The 17,745-nt window shown below is 49.8% G+C and overlaps 3 non-coding genes across 3 annotated transcripts; all 3 read left to right on the top strand.

Moving 5' to 3' along the window:
• Positions 1-615: 615 nt before the first annotated feature.
• On the top strand, positions 616-688 carry trnaf-aaa (transfer RNA phenylalanine (anticodon AAA)). The gene has a single exon. It is a non-coding gene; the product is annotated as a tRNA-Phe (tRNA).
• Positions 689-5,732: 5,044 nt separating this feature from the next.
• trnae-uuc (transfer RNA glutamic acid (anticodon UUC)) lies at positions 5,733-5,804 on the top strand. The gene has a single exon. It is a non-coding gene; the product is annotated as a tRNA-Glu (tRNA).
• Positions 5,805-7,785: 1,981 nt separating this feature from the next.
• Positions 7,786-7,857, top strand: trnae-cuc (transfer RNA glutamic acid (anticodon CUC)). Its single transcript has one exon. It is a non-coding gene; the product is annotated as a tRNA-Glu (tRNA).
• The last annotated feature ends 9,888 nt before the right edge of the window (positions 7,858-17,745 follow it).

Genomic DNA, 17,745 nt, shown 5'->3' with positions numbered 1-17,745 from the left:
TTGCCCACTGCATCTCCCGAACAAACTTAGCTTATCACAGGCACGGCTATCGATTAATTCATTGCCAGTGTGAAAAATGCAAATTTTGAAACTTACCAACGTGTGCAAGCCTGGAATCAGAGAGTCCGTGGCCCGTGATAACTTGAGCATTAAGATGTTCATTAGCCCTTCCTGTATTGCTCAGTAGCCCACTGTGTGAGGAACTAAGAACCACGGGCATTTTCACTTCTGTGTGGGGCTCAGCACCATACCTGCAGCTGAAGATTGAACTTGATTTGGCTCGTGATCAGTGCGGCTCAGTGAAACTTCGGCCCATCTCTCCCTTCACAACCCATCAGTGTGGAGAAAAGAACAGGGAATATTACACATGTGTTGTGCTCTGTAACGTTATTTGAACATGTCATTGCATTTCACGCTGTGTCCAACACGGTGAGGTCCCCCGTGCTGTGTCAGCTTTGTATCTTTATCAACACTGCAGCTTTACATTAACACAACCTGAGCCCCGAGATCTGGTCGGTTCACATTGCCCGAAGTGAGGAATGAGCGAGAGGGGCAATTCCACCTGGGTATAGAAAATCCTCCAAAAGAACGACAGAAGACAGCATTTGAAGTGAAGCCGACGTAGCTCAGTTGGGAGAGCGTTAGACTAAAAATCTAAAGGTCCCTGGTTCGATCCCGGGTTTCGGCAGGTTTTAGTTACTTTCTGCCTCCTTTCCTGCAAGAGGAGCGAATAAGGAGAAATTTTACGCTCCTGATGCCGCGTTTCCCAAACGAATGGGAGTGAAACCACATCGCACATGCTGGATCCGGCTCCAACTGTCCGCTGCAGGTTCGAATCCAGTTGGGGTCCCGCCGTCTGCTTTTATACCGGGACAGTGTTTGTGGGAGGGGCTGTGGTGCGATGATAAATTTAAGAATGAGGTTTCTTAGACCATAGAGCTGTCTTTCTGTTAGTTTCGATTTACACTCTGCCCAGTTGTATATACGAACAGTTAACAATGTTTAAGCGATGTGGTGTGTTCAATGTTTGTGCAGTAACTCGGTCACCCAGAGTGAGGCTGAAAGACAATCTCGCATCCTGGGTTCGAGCCTGGCCAACGAGAGCATTGTGGCCGGTTAGCCCAGTTGGTGAAAGCCTGGTGCTAATAACGACAAGGTCGCGAGTTCGATCCCCTTACGGGCCATCAGGATGTTTTCATAATTTTACACTTTTCCCGCACATTTCAAATACAAACTTTATAAGGAAGCCAATGCACACAGACTCTCACGGGGGATTTATTTGGATTAACATCCATTGCACCTTTGCCACCGGGGCTGAGAGACACATCTTTCTGTTTATTTGTCTTTCTGGGTTTGCTGTTGAAAGTTGAACAGGCGGCCTGTTCCCGATAAGGGTAACTGGCAGGTAATAGACAGACAGAGCAGCTCTGACCCCGCGAGATGGGCAAAAGGCTTCAGTTCAGGACAAATGCATCAATGAAATGTTCGCCGGCACCGAGAGAGACAACATCCAGAGAAAACCACTGAAGGAAATCGATTTCAAGTGGATGCCTACCCGCACTTGGTGCCGTGCTTTCGCGAACACGTCTTTTGTGTTCTCATGTTAAAAATATCATTTTGTCCGAACAGTTTGCCTGGCGTGAAAGGATCTGAATTGCAAAGGAGCAGGTAGGAAACACTGCGTTGATGTGCTTGCTGGCAGGAGACTTGCTGCAGCTTTTCTGGTAGTCTAGTGGTTAGGATTCAGGCACTTTCGCCGCCGTGGTCCGGGTTCGATTCCCGGTGAGGAAACAGTGCGTTTTGGGGCTGTTTGAATTGCCACCATACAACGCTGAAATAGCTCAGTTGGGAGATCGATTAGATTTGAACACGCAGACTTTCTGATCTAGGAGTCAGATGCGCTACCGTTGCACCATGAGGTCCACAACATAACCACGGATGTTCGTAGTTTGTATATATACTCGTTCCACAAACACTGTTTCATTCCTTCTCCTGATTCCTCAGTGTCATGCACAGAAGCGCCTGATGCCCTCATTTGTTTAAAGTAACAAGCAGACACAAACACAGGTAATTCGTTCAAAATCTACCCGCAGGTGGCCACAGACACAATAAACAGAGCCAGAGAGACAGACAGAATCGGGAATCTCCGGGAAATAGACAAGAGATATTGACAAGGACTAAAGCGATTTGCCTGAACCCCTGTGGTTAATGAAAGGAATTTTGCTGCTTGAGTTCCTTATACACCTTGGGCTTCTGGAGAACTTGTTTCATAGTTTGCAGAAACGCGGCTCAGACATGCTGTTGTGACTGGGCCAGAGCCACAAGGTTCCTGACTGCAATCAGCGACAAGCAATGTTGCTTCAATAGGCCCGGCTAGCTCAGTCGGTAGAGCATGAGACTCTTAATCTCAGCGTTGGTGAGTTTGAGCCCCATGTTGGGCGGTAGTTATTTTGTTAAACTTTTATGTTGCTTTCAAAGCGTCATTAATTAAGCGATATCCTTGTTTTGCACAATGAAAGAAATGCGAACTGAGAAAATACTGCAGATGCTGGAAATATGATTTGAAACAGAAAATGCTGGAGATACTCAGCAGGTCAGGCAGCATCTGTGAAGAGAGAAACAGAGGTAACGTTTCAGGTCGATAACCTTTCGTCAGAACTGGAAAAAAAAGGTAATGGAACAGATTTTTAAGCAGTGCAGGGGATTCAATGAGATCATGGCTGAACTCCTGCCTCAATTCCACTCACCGGCCCTATCGCCATATCCCTTGATGCCCTTACCAGTCAGAAATCTACCCACTTCTGTTTTGAATATACCCAATGACTGAGCCTCCACAGCACTCTGGGGAAGAGAATTCCAAAGATTCACCACTTTCTGTGTGAAGAAATGTCTTCTCTCAGTCCTGAATGGCCTAACCTTTATCCTGAGGCTGTGTCCGCTGGTTCTAGACTCCCCAGCCAAGGGAATCATTCTCCCAGCATCCAACCGATCAAACCGTGTAATAATTTTGCATGCTTCATGAGATCCCCTCTCATTCTTCCGAATTCAAGAGATTACAGGCCTAGTTTACTCAATCTCTTAACACAACCGCTTCCCCGAGGCGTGGCTAGTTCTGGAGCACACGCTTTTAGTGCTGCAGACGGAGTGTTGTCGGAGCTCATTGCATTTGCTGTAACTAATCAGCTCAGCTGTTTCTTAATATCGCTTGGAATTAATCGAATTGAATGAAGTCTGGCTTCTCTCAGGATGGTTACAGACACTTCAGCTTTGTCTTTTGTATTCATCCATCTTTTCTGTTTATTTACTCTATCTAATCGTTTTCTTGATTTTAAAACCCTCTGTCAAATTTCCTCTTAGCCGTCTATGCTCGAAGGAGAACAGCTCCAACTTCTCTGGTCTATCCACGTAACGTCAATCGTTCATCACTGGAACCAATGAAGTACAAATGCATCAATGATTTATTCGCCCCGCACCGAGAGAGACAACATCCAGAGAAAAACACAGGAGGAAATCGATTTCAAGTGGATGCCTACCCGCAATTGGTGCCGAGCTTTCGCGAACACGTCTGTTGTGTTCTCATGTAAAAAATATAATTTTGTCCGAACAGTTTGCCTGGCGCGAAAGGATTTGAATTGCAAAGGAGCAGGCATGAAAAGCTGCGTTGATGTGCTTGCTGCCAGGAGGCTGGCAGCAGCTTCCCTGGTGGTCTAGTGGTTAGGATTCGGCGCTTTCACCGCCGCGGCCTGGGTTTGATTCCCGGTCAGGGAACAGTGCGTTTTGGGGCTGTTTGAATTGCCACCATGCAACGCACCCTTACGGAGCAATGCTCCGCCCCTGATTCAACTTTCCACACCGCTGCTCAACATCACTCTTCATACAGCGATACAAAATATACATCCTTGATTTCTGTAAAATGCGTGCTGTTTCAAAGTCAGCAGGAATTGATTTCTGTCAAATTTAGACTGGCTGACTTTAAATGTTGCCAACATTTAACTGCAGCTCACAGTGTCAGGGCAGTCACGGTTTTCATCAGTCTTCCGTGTATCTTCTTGCCCACTGCACCTCCCAACAAACTTAGCTTATCACAGGCACGGCTATCGATTAATTCATTGCCAGTGTGAAAAATGCAAATTTTGAAACATACAAACGTGTGCAAGCCTGTAATCAGAGAGTCCGTGGCCCGTGATAACTTGAGCATTAAGATGTTCATTAGCCCTTCCTGTATTGCTCAGTAGCCCACTGCGTGAGGAACTAAGAACAACGGGCATTTTCACTTCTGTGTCGGGCTCAGCACCATACCTGAAGATTGAACTTGATTTGGCTCGTGATCAGTGCGGCTCAGTGAGACTTCGGCCCGTCTCTCCCTTCACAACCCATCAGTGTGGAGAAAAGAACAGGGAATTTTACACATGTGTTGTGCTCTGTAACTTTATTTGAACATGTCATTGCATTTCACGCTGTGTCCAACACAGTGAGGTCCCCCGTGCTGTGTCAGCGTTGTATCTTTATCAACACTGCAGCTTTACATTAACACAACCTGAGCTCCGAGATCTGGTCGGGTCACATTGCCCGAAGTGAGGAATGAGCGAGAGGGGCAATTCCACCCGGGGATAGAAAAACCTCCAAAAGAACAACAGTATACTGCTTTTGATGTGAAGCCGAAATAGCTCAGTTGGGAGAGCGTTAGACTGAAGATCTAAAGGTCCCGGGTTTCGGTAGGTTTTAGTTACTTTCTGTCTCCTTCACTACAAGAGGAGTGAATGAGGAGAAATTTTACGCTCCTGATGCCGCGTTTCCCAAACGAATGGGAGTGAAACCACATCGGACATGCTGGATCCGGCTCCAACCGTCCGCTGCAGGTGCGAATCCAGTCGGGGTCCCGCCGTCTGCTTTTATACCGGAGCAGTGTTTGTGGGAGGGGCTGTGGTGCGATAATAAATTTTAGAATGAGGTTTGTTAGACCAGTCTTTCTGTTACTTTGGATTTACACTCTGCCCAGTTGTATATACGAACAGTTAACAATGTTTAACCGATGTGGTGTGTTCAATGATTGAGCAGTAACTCGGTCACCCAGTGTGAGGCTGAAAGACAATCTCGCAGCCTGGGTTCGAGCCTGGCCAACAAGAGCATTGTGGCCGGTTAGCCCAGTTGGTGAAAGCCTGGTGTTAATAATGACAAGGTCGCGAGTTTGATCCCCGTACTGGCCATCAGGATGTTTTCATAATTTTACACTTTTCCCGCACATTTCAAATACAAACTTTATAAGGAAGCCAATGCACACAGACTCACGGGGGATTTATTTGGATTAACATCCTTTGCCACCGGGGCTGAGAGACACATCTTTCTGTTCATTTGTCTTTCTGGGTTTGCTGTTGAAAGTTGAACAGGCGGCATGTTGCCGATAAGGGTCACAGGCAGGTAATAGACAGACAGAGCGGCTCTGACCCCGCGAGATGGGCAAAAGGCTTCAGTTCAGGACAAATGCATCAATGAAATGTTCGCCCAGCACCGAGAGAGACAACATCCAGAGAGAACCACTGAAGGAAATCGATTTCAAGTGGATGCCTACCCGCACTTGGTGCCGAGCTTTCGCGAACACGTCTGTTGTGTTCTCATGTTAAAAATATCATTTTGTCCGAACAGTTTGCCTGGCGCGAAAGGATCTGAATTGCAAAGGAGCAGGCATGAAAAGCTGCGTTGATGTGCTTGCTGCCAGGAGGCTGGCAGCAGCTTCCCTGGTGGCCTAGTGGTTAGGATTCGGCGCTTTCACCGCCGCGGCCCGGGTTCGATTCCCGGTCAGGGAACAGTGCATTTTGGGGCTGTTTGAATTGCCACCATGCAACGCACCCTTACGGAGCAATGCTTCGCCCCTGATTTCAACTTTCCACACCGCTGCTCAACATCACTCTTCATACAGCGATACAAAATACACATTCTTGATTTCTGTAAAATGCGTGCTGTTTCAAAAAGGAGGCAGGACTTGATTTCTGTCAAATTTAGACTGGCTGACTTTAAATGTTGCCAACATTTAACTGCAGCTCACAGTGTCAGGGCAGTCACGGTTTTTATCAGTCTTCCGTATATCTTCTTGCCCACTGCATCTCCCGAACAAACTCAGCTTATCACGGCTATCGATTATTTTCATTGCCAGTGTGAAAAATGCAAATTTTGAAACTTACCAACGTGTGCAAGCCTGGAATCAGAGAGTCCGTGATAACTTGAGCATTAAGATGATCATTAGCCCTTCCTGTATTGCTCAGTAGCCCACTGTGTGAGGAACTAAGAACCACGGGCATTTTCACTTCTGTGTCGGGCTCAGCACCATACCTGCAGCTGAAGATTGAACTTGATTTGGCTCGTGATCAGTGCGGCTCAGTGAGACTTCGGCCCGTCTCTCCCTTCACAAACCATCAGTGTGGAGAAAAGAACAGGGAATTTTACACATGTGTTGTGCTCTGTAACTTTATTTGAACATGTCATTGCATTTCACGCTGTGTCCAACACAGTGAGGTCCCCCGTGCTGTGTCAGCTTTGTATCTTTATCAACACTGCAGCTATACATTAACACAACCTGAGATCTGGTCGGGTCACATTGCCCGAAGTGAGGAATGAGCGAAAGGGGCAATTCCACCCGGGGATAGAAAATCCTCCAAAAGAACGACCGAATACTGTGTTTGATGTGAAGCCGAAATAGCTCAGTTGGGAGAGCGAAAGGTCCCTGGTTCGATTCCGGGTTTCGGCAGGTTTTAGTTACTTTCTGTCTCCTTCACTACAAGAGGAGCGAATCAGGAGAAATTTTACGCTCCTGATGCCGCGTTTCCCAAACGAATGGGAGTGAAACCACATCGGACATGCTGGATCCGGCTCCAACCGGCCGCTGCAGTTGCGAATCCAGTCGGGGTCCCACCGTCTGCTTTTATACCGGGACAGTGTTTGTGGGAGGGGCTGTGGTGCGATAATAAATTTTAGAATGAGGTTTGTTAGACCATAGAGCAGTCTTTCTGTTAGTTTCGATTTACACTCTGCCCAGTTGTATATACGAACAGTTAACAATGTTTAACCGATGTGGTGTGTTCAATGATTGTGCAGTAACTCGGTCACCCAGTGTGAGCCTGAAAGACAATCTCGCAGCCTGGGTTCGAGCTTGGCAACTGGGAGCATTGTGGCTGACTAGCTTAGTTGGTGAGAGCGTGGAGCTGATAGTGCGAAGGTCGTGGGTTTGATCCCCGTACGGGCCATCAGGATGTTTTCATAATTTTACGCTTTTCCCGCACATTTCCAATACAAACTTTATAAGGAAGCCAATGCACACAGACTCTCACGGGGGATATATTTGAATTAACATCCTTTGCCAACGGGACTGAGAGACACATCTTTCTGTTCATTTGTCTTTCTGGGTTTGCTGTTTAACGTTGAACAGGCGGCCTTTTGCCGATAAGTGTCACAGGCAGGTAATAGACAGACAGAACAGCTCTGACCCTGCGAGATGGGCAAAAGGCTTCAGTTCAGGACAAATGCATCAATGAATTGTTCTCCCAGCACCGAGAGAGACAACATCCAGAGAAAAGCACAGGAGGAAATCAATTTCAAGTGGATGCCTACCCGCACTTGGTGCCGAGCTTTCGCGAACACGTCTGTTGTGTTCTCATGTAAAAAATATAATTTTGTCCGAACAGTTTGCCTGGCGGAAAGGATCTGAATTGCAAAGGAGCAAGCATGAAAAGCTGCGTTGATGTGCTTGCTGCCAGGAGGCTGGCAGCAGCTTCCCTGAGGCTGGCAGCAGCTTCCCTGGTGGTCTAGTGGTTAAGATTCGGCGCTCTCACCGCCGCGGCCTGGGTTCGATTCCCGGTCAGGGAACAGTGCGTTTTGGGGCTGTTTGAATTGCCACCATGCAACGCACCCTTGCGGAGCAATGCCCGCCTCTGATTCAACTTTCCACACCGCTGCTCAACATCACTCTTCATACAGCGATACAAAATGCACATCTTTGATTTCGGTAAAATGCGTGCTGTTTCAAAGTCAGCAGAAATTGATTTCTGTCAAATTTAGACTGATTGACTTTAAATCTTGCCAACATTTAACTGCAGCTCACAGTGTCAGGTCAGTCACGGTTTTTATCAGTCTTCCATGTATCTTCTTGCCCACTGCATCTCCCTAACAAACTTAGCTAATCAATTAATTCATTGCCAGTGCGAAAAATGCAAATTTTGAAACTTACCAACGTGTGCAAGCCTGGAATCAGAGAGTCCGTGGCCCGTGATAACTTGAGCATTAAGATGTTCATTAGCCCTTCCTGTATTGCTCAGTAGCCCACGGTGTGAGGAACAAAGAACCGCGGGCATTTTCACTTCTGTGTGGGGCTCAGCACCATACCTGCAGCTGAAGATTGAACTTGATTTGGCTCGTGATCAGTGCGGCTCAGTGGGACTTCGGCCCGTCTCTCCCTTCACATCCCATCAGTGTGGAGAAAAGAACAGGGAATTTTACACATGTGTTGTGCTCTGTAACTTTATTTGAACATTTCATTGCATTTCACGCTGTGTCCAACACAGTGAGGTCCCCCGTGCTGTGTCAGCTTTGTATCTTTATTTACACTCCAGCTTTACATTAACACAACCTGAGCTCCGAGATCTGGTCGGGTCACATTGCCCGAAGTGAGGAATGAGCGAGAGGGGCAATTCCACCCGGGGTTAGAAAATGCTCCAAAAGAACGACAGAATACTGCGTTTGACGTGAAGCCGAAAAGCTCAGTTGGGAGAGCGTTAGACTGATCGATCTAAAGGTCCCTGGTTCGATCCCGGGTTTCGGCAGGTTTTAGTTACTTTCTCTCTCCTTCACTACAAGAGGAGCGAATCAGGAGAGATTTTACGCTCCTGATGCCGCGTTTCCCAAAAGAATGGGAGTGAAACCACATCGCACGTGCTGGATCCGGCTCCAACCGGCCGCTGCAGGTTCGAATCCAGTCGGGTTCCCGCCGTCTGCTTTTATTCCAGGACAGTGTTTGTGGGAGGGGCTGTGGTGCGATAATACATTTTAGAATGAGGTTTGTTAGACCATAGAGCAGTCTTTCTGTAACTTTGGATTTACACTCTGCCCAGTTGTATATACGAACAGTTAACAATGTTTAAGCGATGTGGTGTGTTCAATGTTTGTGCAGTAACTCGGTCACCCAATGTGAGTCTGAAAGGCAATCTCTCCAGCCTGGGTTCGAGCCTGGCCAACGGGAGCATTGTGGCCGGATAGCTCAGCTGGTGAGAGCGTGGTGCTAATAACGCTCAAGGTCGCGGATTCAATCCCCGTACGGGCCCGGGTTACAGGGCCTGCTCTGTGACTTAGGGTCAGAAACAGGATCATTGCCTGGGTTACAGGGAACGTTCTCTGTGACTGATGGTCAGATACAGGATCATTGCCCAGGTTACAGGGACTGCGCTCTGTGACTGTGGGTCAGAAACTGGATCATTGCACGGGTTACAGGGACAGCGCTCTGTAACAGAGGTTCAGAAACAGGAACATTGCCCGGGTTACAGGCGCCACCCTCTATGATTGAGGGTCAGAAACAGGATCTTTGCCCGGGTTACAGGGGCCACGCTCTGTGACTGAGGGAACTCTGCTCCATTCAGCACACGGCCCGCAAGCGCGACTGCTCAGCCCGAGTTTAGATCAGAGGGAGGGAGGGGCTTCACAGTGTCACAGCTCTGGTTTGTAACTCTGCAGAGAAACGGAGCGGAGATTCCTGTCAGCATCAGCTCCCGGGAAATGTGCTGAACTGGCTCACAATACAGGGGCTGGTCCGGGGGTGGAGGGTTAGGTGGATTAATCTGAACCCGGGGAATAAGCTTAACCAGCTCACAATCCGGGGGTTGAGGTCACGGTGGGTTCATCCGGACCCAGGGTATGAGCTGAACCAGCTCACAATACAGGGGCTGGTCCGGGGGTGGAGGGCGCGGTGGGTTCATCATGTACTGGGGAATGAGCTGAACCGGCTCACAAGACAGGGGTTGTTCCGGGGGTGGAGGGCGCGGTGGGTTCATCAGGTCCTGGGGATTGAGCTGAACTGGCTCTCAAAACAGGGGCTGGTCCGGGTGCGGTGGGTTCATCATGTACTGGGGAATGAGCTGAACCGGCTCACAAGACAGGGGTTGTTCCGGGGGTGGAGGGCGCGGTGGGTTCATCAGGTCCTGGGGATTGAGCTGAACCGGCTCACAATACAGGGGCTGGTCCGGGGGTGGAGGGCGCGGTGGGTTCATCAGGTCCCAGGAAATGAGCTAAACCAGCTCAAAATACAGGGACCGGTCCGGGGTGGAGGGCGCGGTGGGTTCATCAGGTCCCGGGGAATGAGCTAAACTGGCTCACAATACAGGGACTGGTCCGGGGTGGAGGGCGCGGTGGGTTCATCAGGTCACGGGGAATGAACTGAACGGGCTCACAATACAGGGACTGGTCCGGGGGTGGAGGGCGCGGTGGGTTCATCAGGTCACGGGGAATGAACTGAACGGGCTCACAATACAGGGACTGGTCCGGGGGTGGAGGGCGCAGTGGGTTCATCAGGTCACGGGGAATGAACTGAACGGGCTCACAAGACAGGGACTGGTCCGGGGGTGGAGGGCGCGGTGGGTTCATCAGGTCTCGGGGAATGAACTGAACGGGCTCACAATACAGGGACTGGTCCGGGGGTGGAGGGCGCGGTGGGTTCATCAGGTCATGGGGAATGAACTGAACGGGCTCACAATACAGGTACTGGTCCAGGGGTGGAGGGCGCGGTGGGTTCATCAGGTCACGGGGAATGAACTGAACGGGCTCACAATACAGGGACTGGTCCAGGGGTGGAGGGCGCGGTGGGTTCATCAGGTCACGGGAAATGAACTGAACGGGCTCACAATACAGGGACTGGTCCGGGGGTGGAGGGCACGGTGGGTTCATTGGCACTTTGGACAGAAAATGGCACATTTCCTCACAGAGCAGCGAAAATGGGGAACTCTCAGGCGTCTGGAATTCTACTGTGAGGAAAATCTCCAAATTTAATACACAGCCCCGTAATTGAGGGTGTGGAGAGAGGAGTGAGTTAGAATGAAAATAACAGTGAGATCAGACAGTGATTTACCCGGGGTGGATGGACCCAGTGTGATCAGACAGCGTGTAACCCAGGGAGGATGGGCCCAGTGAGATCAGACAGTGTGTAACCCGGGGATGGTGGGCCCAGTGAGATCAGACAGCGTGTAACCCAGGGAGGATGGGCCCAGTGAGATCAGACAGTGTGTAACCCGGGGATGGTGGGCCCAGTGAGATCAGACAGTGTGTAACCCGGGGAAGATGGGCCCAGTGAGATCATACAGTCTGTAACCCGGGGAGGATGGGTCCAGTGAGATCAGACAGTGTGCAACCCCGGGAGGATGGTCCCAGTGAGATCAGACAGTGTGTAACCGGGGAGGATGGGCCCAGTGAGATTAGACAGTGTGTAACCCAGGGAGAATGGGCCAGTGAGATCAGACTGTGTGTAACCCAGGGAGGATGGGCCAGTGAGATCAGACTGTGTGTAACCCGGGGAGGATGGGCCCAGTGTGATCAGACAGTGTATAACCCGGGGAGGATGGGCCCAGTGAGATTACACAGTGTGTAACCCACGGAGGATGGGCCCAGTGAGATCAGACAGTGTGTAACCCCGGGAGGATGGGCCCAGTGAGATCAGACTGTGTGTAACCCGGGGAGGATGGGCCCAGTGTGATCAGACAGTGTGAAACCCGGGGAGGATGAGATCAGGGAGTGTGTAACCCAGGGAGGATGGGCCCAGTGAGATCAGGCAGTGTGTAACCCATGGAGGATGAGATCAGGGAGTGTGTAACCCAGGGAGGATGGGCCCAGTGAGATCAGGCAGTGTGTAACCCGGGGAGGAAGGGTGCAGTGAGGTCAGACTGTGTGTAACCTGGGGAGGATGGGCCCAACGAGATCAGACAGTGAGTAACCCGGGGAGGATGGGCCCAGTGAGATCAGACTGTGTAACCCGGGGAGGATGGGTCCAGTGAGTACAGACAGTGTGTGACCTGGGGAGGATGGGCCCAGTGAGATCAGACGGTGTGTAACCCGGGGAGGATGGGCCCAGTGAAATCAGACAGTGTGTAACCCGGGGAGGAATGGGCCCAGTGAGATCAGACAGTGTGTAACCCGGGGAGGATGGGCCCAGTGGGAACAGACCAAGTGTAATCTGGGGAGGATGGACCCAGTGAGATCAGACAGTATGTAACCCGGGGAGGATGGGTCCAGTGAGTTCAGACAGTGTGTAACCCGGGGAGGATGGGCCCAGTGAGATCAGACACAGTTTATGCCGGGGGGAATGGGCACAGTGAGATCAGACAGTGTGTAACCTGGGGAGGATGGGCCCAGTGAGATCAGACAGTGCGTAACCCGGGGAGGATGGGCCCAGTGAGGCCAGACAGTGTGTAACCCGGGGAGGATGGGCCCAGTGAGATCAGACAGTGTGTAACCCGGGGAGGATGGGCCCAGTGAGATCAGACAGTGTGTAACACAGGGAGGATGAGCCCAGTGAGATCAGACAGTGTGTAACCCGGGGAGGATGGCCCCAGTGAGATCAGACAGTGTGTAACCCGGGGAGGATGGGCCCAGTGAGATCAGACAGTGTGTAACCCGGGGAGGATCGGCCCAGTGAGATCAGACGGTGTGTAACCCAGGGAGGATGGGCACAGTGAGATCAGACAGTGTATAACCCGGGAAGGATGGGCCCCATGAGATCAGGCAATGTGTAACCCGGGGAGGACGGGCCCAGTGAGATCAGACAGTGAGTCACCTGGCTAGGATGGGCCCAGTGAGATCAGACAGTGTGTAACCCGGGGAGGATCGGCCCAGTGAGATTAGACGGTGTGTAAACTGGGGAGGATGCGCCCAGTGAGATCAGACAGTGTGTAACCCGGGGAGGATGGGCCCAGTGAGATCAGACAGTGTGTAACCCGGGGATGATGGTCCCAGTGAGATCAGGCAGTGTGTAACCAGGGTAGGATGGCCCCAGTGAGATCAGACAGTGTTTAACGCGGGGAGGATGGGCCCAGTGTGATCCGGCAGTCTGTAACCCAGGGAGGATGGGCCCAATGAGATCAGACAGTGTGTAACCCGGGGAGGATGGGCCCAGTAAGGTCAGACAGTGTGTAACCCGGGGAAGATGGGCCCAGTGAGATCAGACAGTGTGTAACCCGGGGAGGATGGCCCCAGTGAGATCAGACACTTTGTAATCCGGGGAATATGGGCCCAGTGAGATCAGACAGTGTGTAACCCGGGGAGGATGGCCCCAGTGAGATCAGACAGTGTGTAACCCGGGGAGGATGGGCCCCGTGAGATCAGGCAGTGTGTAACATTGGGAGGATGGGCCCAGTGAGATCAGAGAGTGTGTAACCCGGGGAGGATGGGCCCAGTGATATCAGACAGGGTGTAACCCGGGGAGGAGGGGCCCAGTGAGATCAGATAGTGTGTAACCCGAGGAGGATGGCCCCAGTGAGATCAGACAGTGAGTAACCCGGGGAGGATGGGCCCCGTGAGATCAGACAGTGTGTTACATTGGGAGGATGGGCACAGTGAGATCAGACTGTGTGTAACCCGGGGAGGATGGCCCCAGTGAGAACAGACAGTGCGTAACCCGGGGAGGAAGGGCCCAGTGAGATCAGACAGTGTGTAACCCGGGGAGTATGGCCCCAGTGTGATCAGACAGTGTGTAATCCCGGGAGGATGGGCCCAGTGAAATCAAACAGTGTGTAACCCGGGGAGTATGGCCCCAGTGAGATCAGACAGTGTGTAACCCGGGGAGGATGGGCCCAGTGTGATCAGACAGTGTATAATCCAGGAAGGATGGGCCCAGTGAGATCAGACAGTGTGTAACCCGGGGAGGATGGGCCCAGAGAGATTAGACAGTGTGTAACCCAGGGAGGATGGGCCCAATGAGATCAGGCAGTGTGTGTAATGATATCAGCAAATAGTGATGTTATTTGCCTGTTTGATTATCATGCCTTACCAGCATAATTGCATGTATTGATTGCTTATGCCTGACCAGCAGAGGGCATGTGACCGAGACAAGCATGGCAGTTGAGTTTAGTTTCAGTTTCGTTCTAGATGCATCACTAGCTTGATGTCTCCTGTAAATGCTGTATAAAGAGTTGAACAGACTTTAGATTAAAAGACATTCTCTTTCATAAATGTCTCGTCATTGAACCCACAAAGAAATCAATACATGGTGTCAGAAGTGATTGAAAGAGATGAAGAGGAAACATCGGAAGTTAAATCAGCTCTCCACAGATTAGCAAGCCAAAAGAGAACATCGTTACTTACCATTAGAGAATAGCTAACGAAGTGAAAAATGGAAGGTTTACTCCCACCGGCCGGGCTTCAGTTGACAGGTAATGTGGCTGAAAATTGGAGAAGGTTCAAACAACGTGTGGGGTTGTATTTATCAGCAATCGGAGCTGACGAGAAAAGTAATAAAAGGAAATCGTCACTGTTCTTACATGTCATGGGTGGTGAAGCGCTGGAGGTGTATAATAACTTCACATTCGCTGCTGATGGAGACAAAATGAAGCTAGAGAAAATAATGGAACAGTTTGAGGCCTACTGCATACCTAAACGTAACGTGACGTTTGAGAAGCACAGATTTTTCACATGTGTACAGAAAACGGGTGAGCCTATTGATCAGTCTGTGACTGAACTGAGAAACAGAAGCAAATCATGTGAATTTGAGGGACTGACAGACTCGCTGATAAAAGAGAGACTGGTGTGTGGTATTCCGGATAATGGTCTAAGGGAAAGACTGCTAAGAGAGCAAGATCTAGACCTGGGAAAAGCCATAGCACTGTGTAGGGCTACAGAGACTGTGAAGTTGCAGGCAAAGGAGCTGTTCAGTGACAATAGCTGCAACGTGGATGCAGTGAGAAAGAACGGATACAAACCGTTTAACAAAACGAGCGCCAATGTGAAAAAAGAGGCGTGGCCAGCAAACAAAAATGAAAGGGACAATCGAAAGTCATGCAGTCGATGCGGTACACAGCATGCACCAAGAAAGTGTCCAGCATATGGTAAAACATGCAATAGTTGCAACAAAAACAACCATTATGCCCGTTGCTGTAAGAACCAAGTGCAACAAAGCAAGGTCCATACAGTAGATGAAAGCGAGATAGAGGAGTTCAATGTAGATGTTGTGTCTGAAAACAAAGAAGAAAAAAGAGACTGGATGTTGACACTAAAAGTGAATGACATATACATTCCATTTAAATTGGATACTGGAGCACAAGTTAACGTGATATCAGAGACTGATTTTAAGAAAATTAGACCCAGACCAAAGATACATGGAATCAAAGTGAAAGTGACAGGATACACAGGTACTGATATACCAGTGAAAGGAAAATGCATTGTCAAAGTAACACACAAGGACAGAGAGCACACGCTAGCATTGATCGTGGTGCCAAAGGATGTGCAAGCCATACTAGGTTTAAAAGCCTGTGCGAGACTGAACCTGGTAAAGAGAGTCCTCATTGTGGAAAGCGAAGGAGAGACAGTCTATGATGAACTGAATGTTGCGTACACACCGGTTAAGCTGATGTATACAGCTGACACGTTGTCCAGAGCTGTTGACCCAGGAGAGCCCGCAAACACAGTGAAAAGGCTGATGTACAAGGCAAAAGACAGTGGAACTAACTTCTACCAAAGCATGCTTGTATACCGCACAACATCGCTCGAGTGTGGTAAGTCACCAGCCCAACTCCTGATGGGACGTCGGCTAAGGTCAAACCTACCCATCCCGGAGAACCTCCTGAAAACAAAAGAGGGGGAGAAAGTGAGGAAGTTCAAAGAACAACAGAAAGAAAAGCAAAAGTACTACTATGGCAGAGGCACACAAATCCTACCTGAACTCCACACTGGTGACCAAGTAAGGTTCAAAGACAAGACAAACACATGGACTCAGAAGCGAACTGTCCTGAGTGAAGTTCAACCAAGATCATACACCATTCAGACAGATGAGGGTGCTGTTCTGAGAAGAAATCGTCAAGATCCTCTCATGGGACCGCCACAGTAGGTCAAGAGACTGATACTGTTGAACAACGTGATCACACAGCTGAGAACCAATCATCTGAGGCAACAACTCAGATTCAAGGACAATCAATCAGAAAATCCTCAAGACACGTGAAGCCCCCTGAGAGACTCATTGAGCAAATTTAAGGACTATTGGTAGAGAAGGAAGTAATGTTATCTTATTCTTTCTTCAAGTTCTAGTGTATTGACATATTTCATGTGAACACACAAAGCAAGGTTAAAAAACCTTGATCATGATAATGGTAATGTAAGTTCATTAAGTGTTACAGTTAAAATGCAGATTAATACAAAGAAAACATGTTGTTAGTTAAAAGTAAAATACTTTTGTTTTAAAAAAGGGAGATGTAATGATATCAGCAAATAGTGATGTTATTTGCCTGTTTGATTATCATGCCTTACCAGCATAATTGCATGTATTGATTGCTTGTGCCTGACCAGCAGAGGGCATGTGACCGAGACAAGCAAGGCAGTTGAGTTTAGTTTCAGTTTCGTTCTAGATGCATCACTAGCTTGATGTCTTCTGTAAATGCTGTATAAAGAGTTGAACAGACTTTAGATTAAAAGACATTCTCTTTCATAAATGTCTCATCATTGAACCCGCAAAGAAATCAATACAGTGTGCAACCCGGGGAGGATGGGCCCAGTTAGATCAGACAGTGTGTAACCCGGGGAGGATGGGCCCCATGAAATCAGACATTGTGTAACCCGGGGAGGATGGGCCCAGTGTGATCAGACAGTGTGGAAACCGGGGAGGATGGGCCCAGTGAGATCAGACAGTGTGTTACCCGGGGAGGGTGGGTCCCGTGTGATCAGACAGTGTGTAACCCGGGGAGGATGGGCCCAGTGTGATCAGATAGTGTGTAACCCGGGAAGGATGGGTCCAGTGAGATCAGACTGTGTGTAACCCGGGGAGGATGGGCCCGGTGAGATCAGACAGTGTGGAAACCGGGGAGGATGGGCGCAGCGAGATCAGACAGTGTGTAACCCGGGGAGGATGGGTCCAGTGTGATCAGACAGTGTGTAACCCGGGGAGGATGGGCCCAGTGAGATCAAACAGCTTGTAAGCCGGGGAGGATGGGTCCTGTGAGATCAGACAGTGTTTAACCCGGGAATGATGGGCCCCATGAAATCAGACATTGTGCAACCCGGGGAGGAAGGTCCCAGTGAGATCAGACAGTGTGTAATCCGGGGAGGAAGGGCCCAGTGAGATCAGACAGTGTGTAACCCGGGGAGGATGGGCCCAGTGTGATCAGAAAGTGTGTAACCCGGGGAGGATGGGCCCAGTGTGATCAGAAAGTGTGTAACCCGGGGAGGATGGGCCCAGTGTGAACAGACAGTGTCTAACCCGGGGAGGATGGGCCCAGTGAGATCAGACAGTGTGTAACCCGTAGAGGATGGGCCCAGTGAGATCAGACAGTGTGTAACCTGGGGAGAATTGGCCCAGTGAGATCAGACAGTGTGTAACATTAGGAGGATGGGCCCAGTGAGATCAGACAGTGTGTAACCCAGGGAGGATGGGCAATGTGAGATCAGACAGTGTGTAACCCGGGGAGGATGGGCCCAGTGAGATCAGACAGTGTGTAACCCGGGGAGGATGGGCAACATGAGATCAGACAGTGTGCAACCCGGGAGGATGGGTCCAGTGAGATCAGACAGCGTGTATCC

The sequence above is a fragment of the Somniosus microcephalus genome, unplaced genomic scaffold, assembly GCF_052327205.1.
Source record: "Somniosus microcephalus isolate GS21.2 unplaced genomic scaffold, FLI_Smic_1.0 unresolved_chr4, whole genome shotgun sequence".
NCBI classification, from domain to species: Eukaryota; Metazoa; Chordata; class Chondrichthyes; order Squaliformes; family Somniosidae; genus Somniosus; species Somniosus microcephalus.
This window is presented reverse-complemented; position numbering and strand designations above follow the sequence as displayed.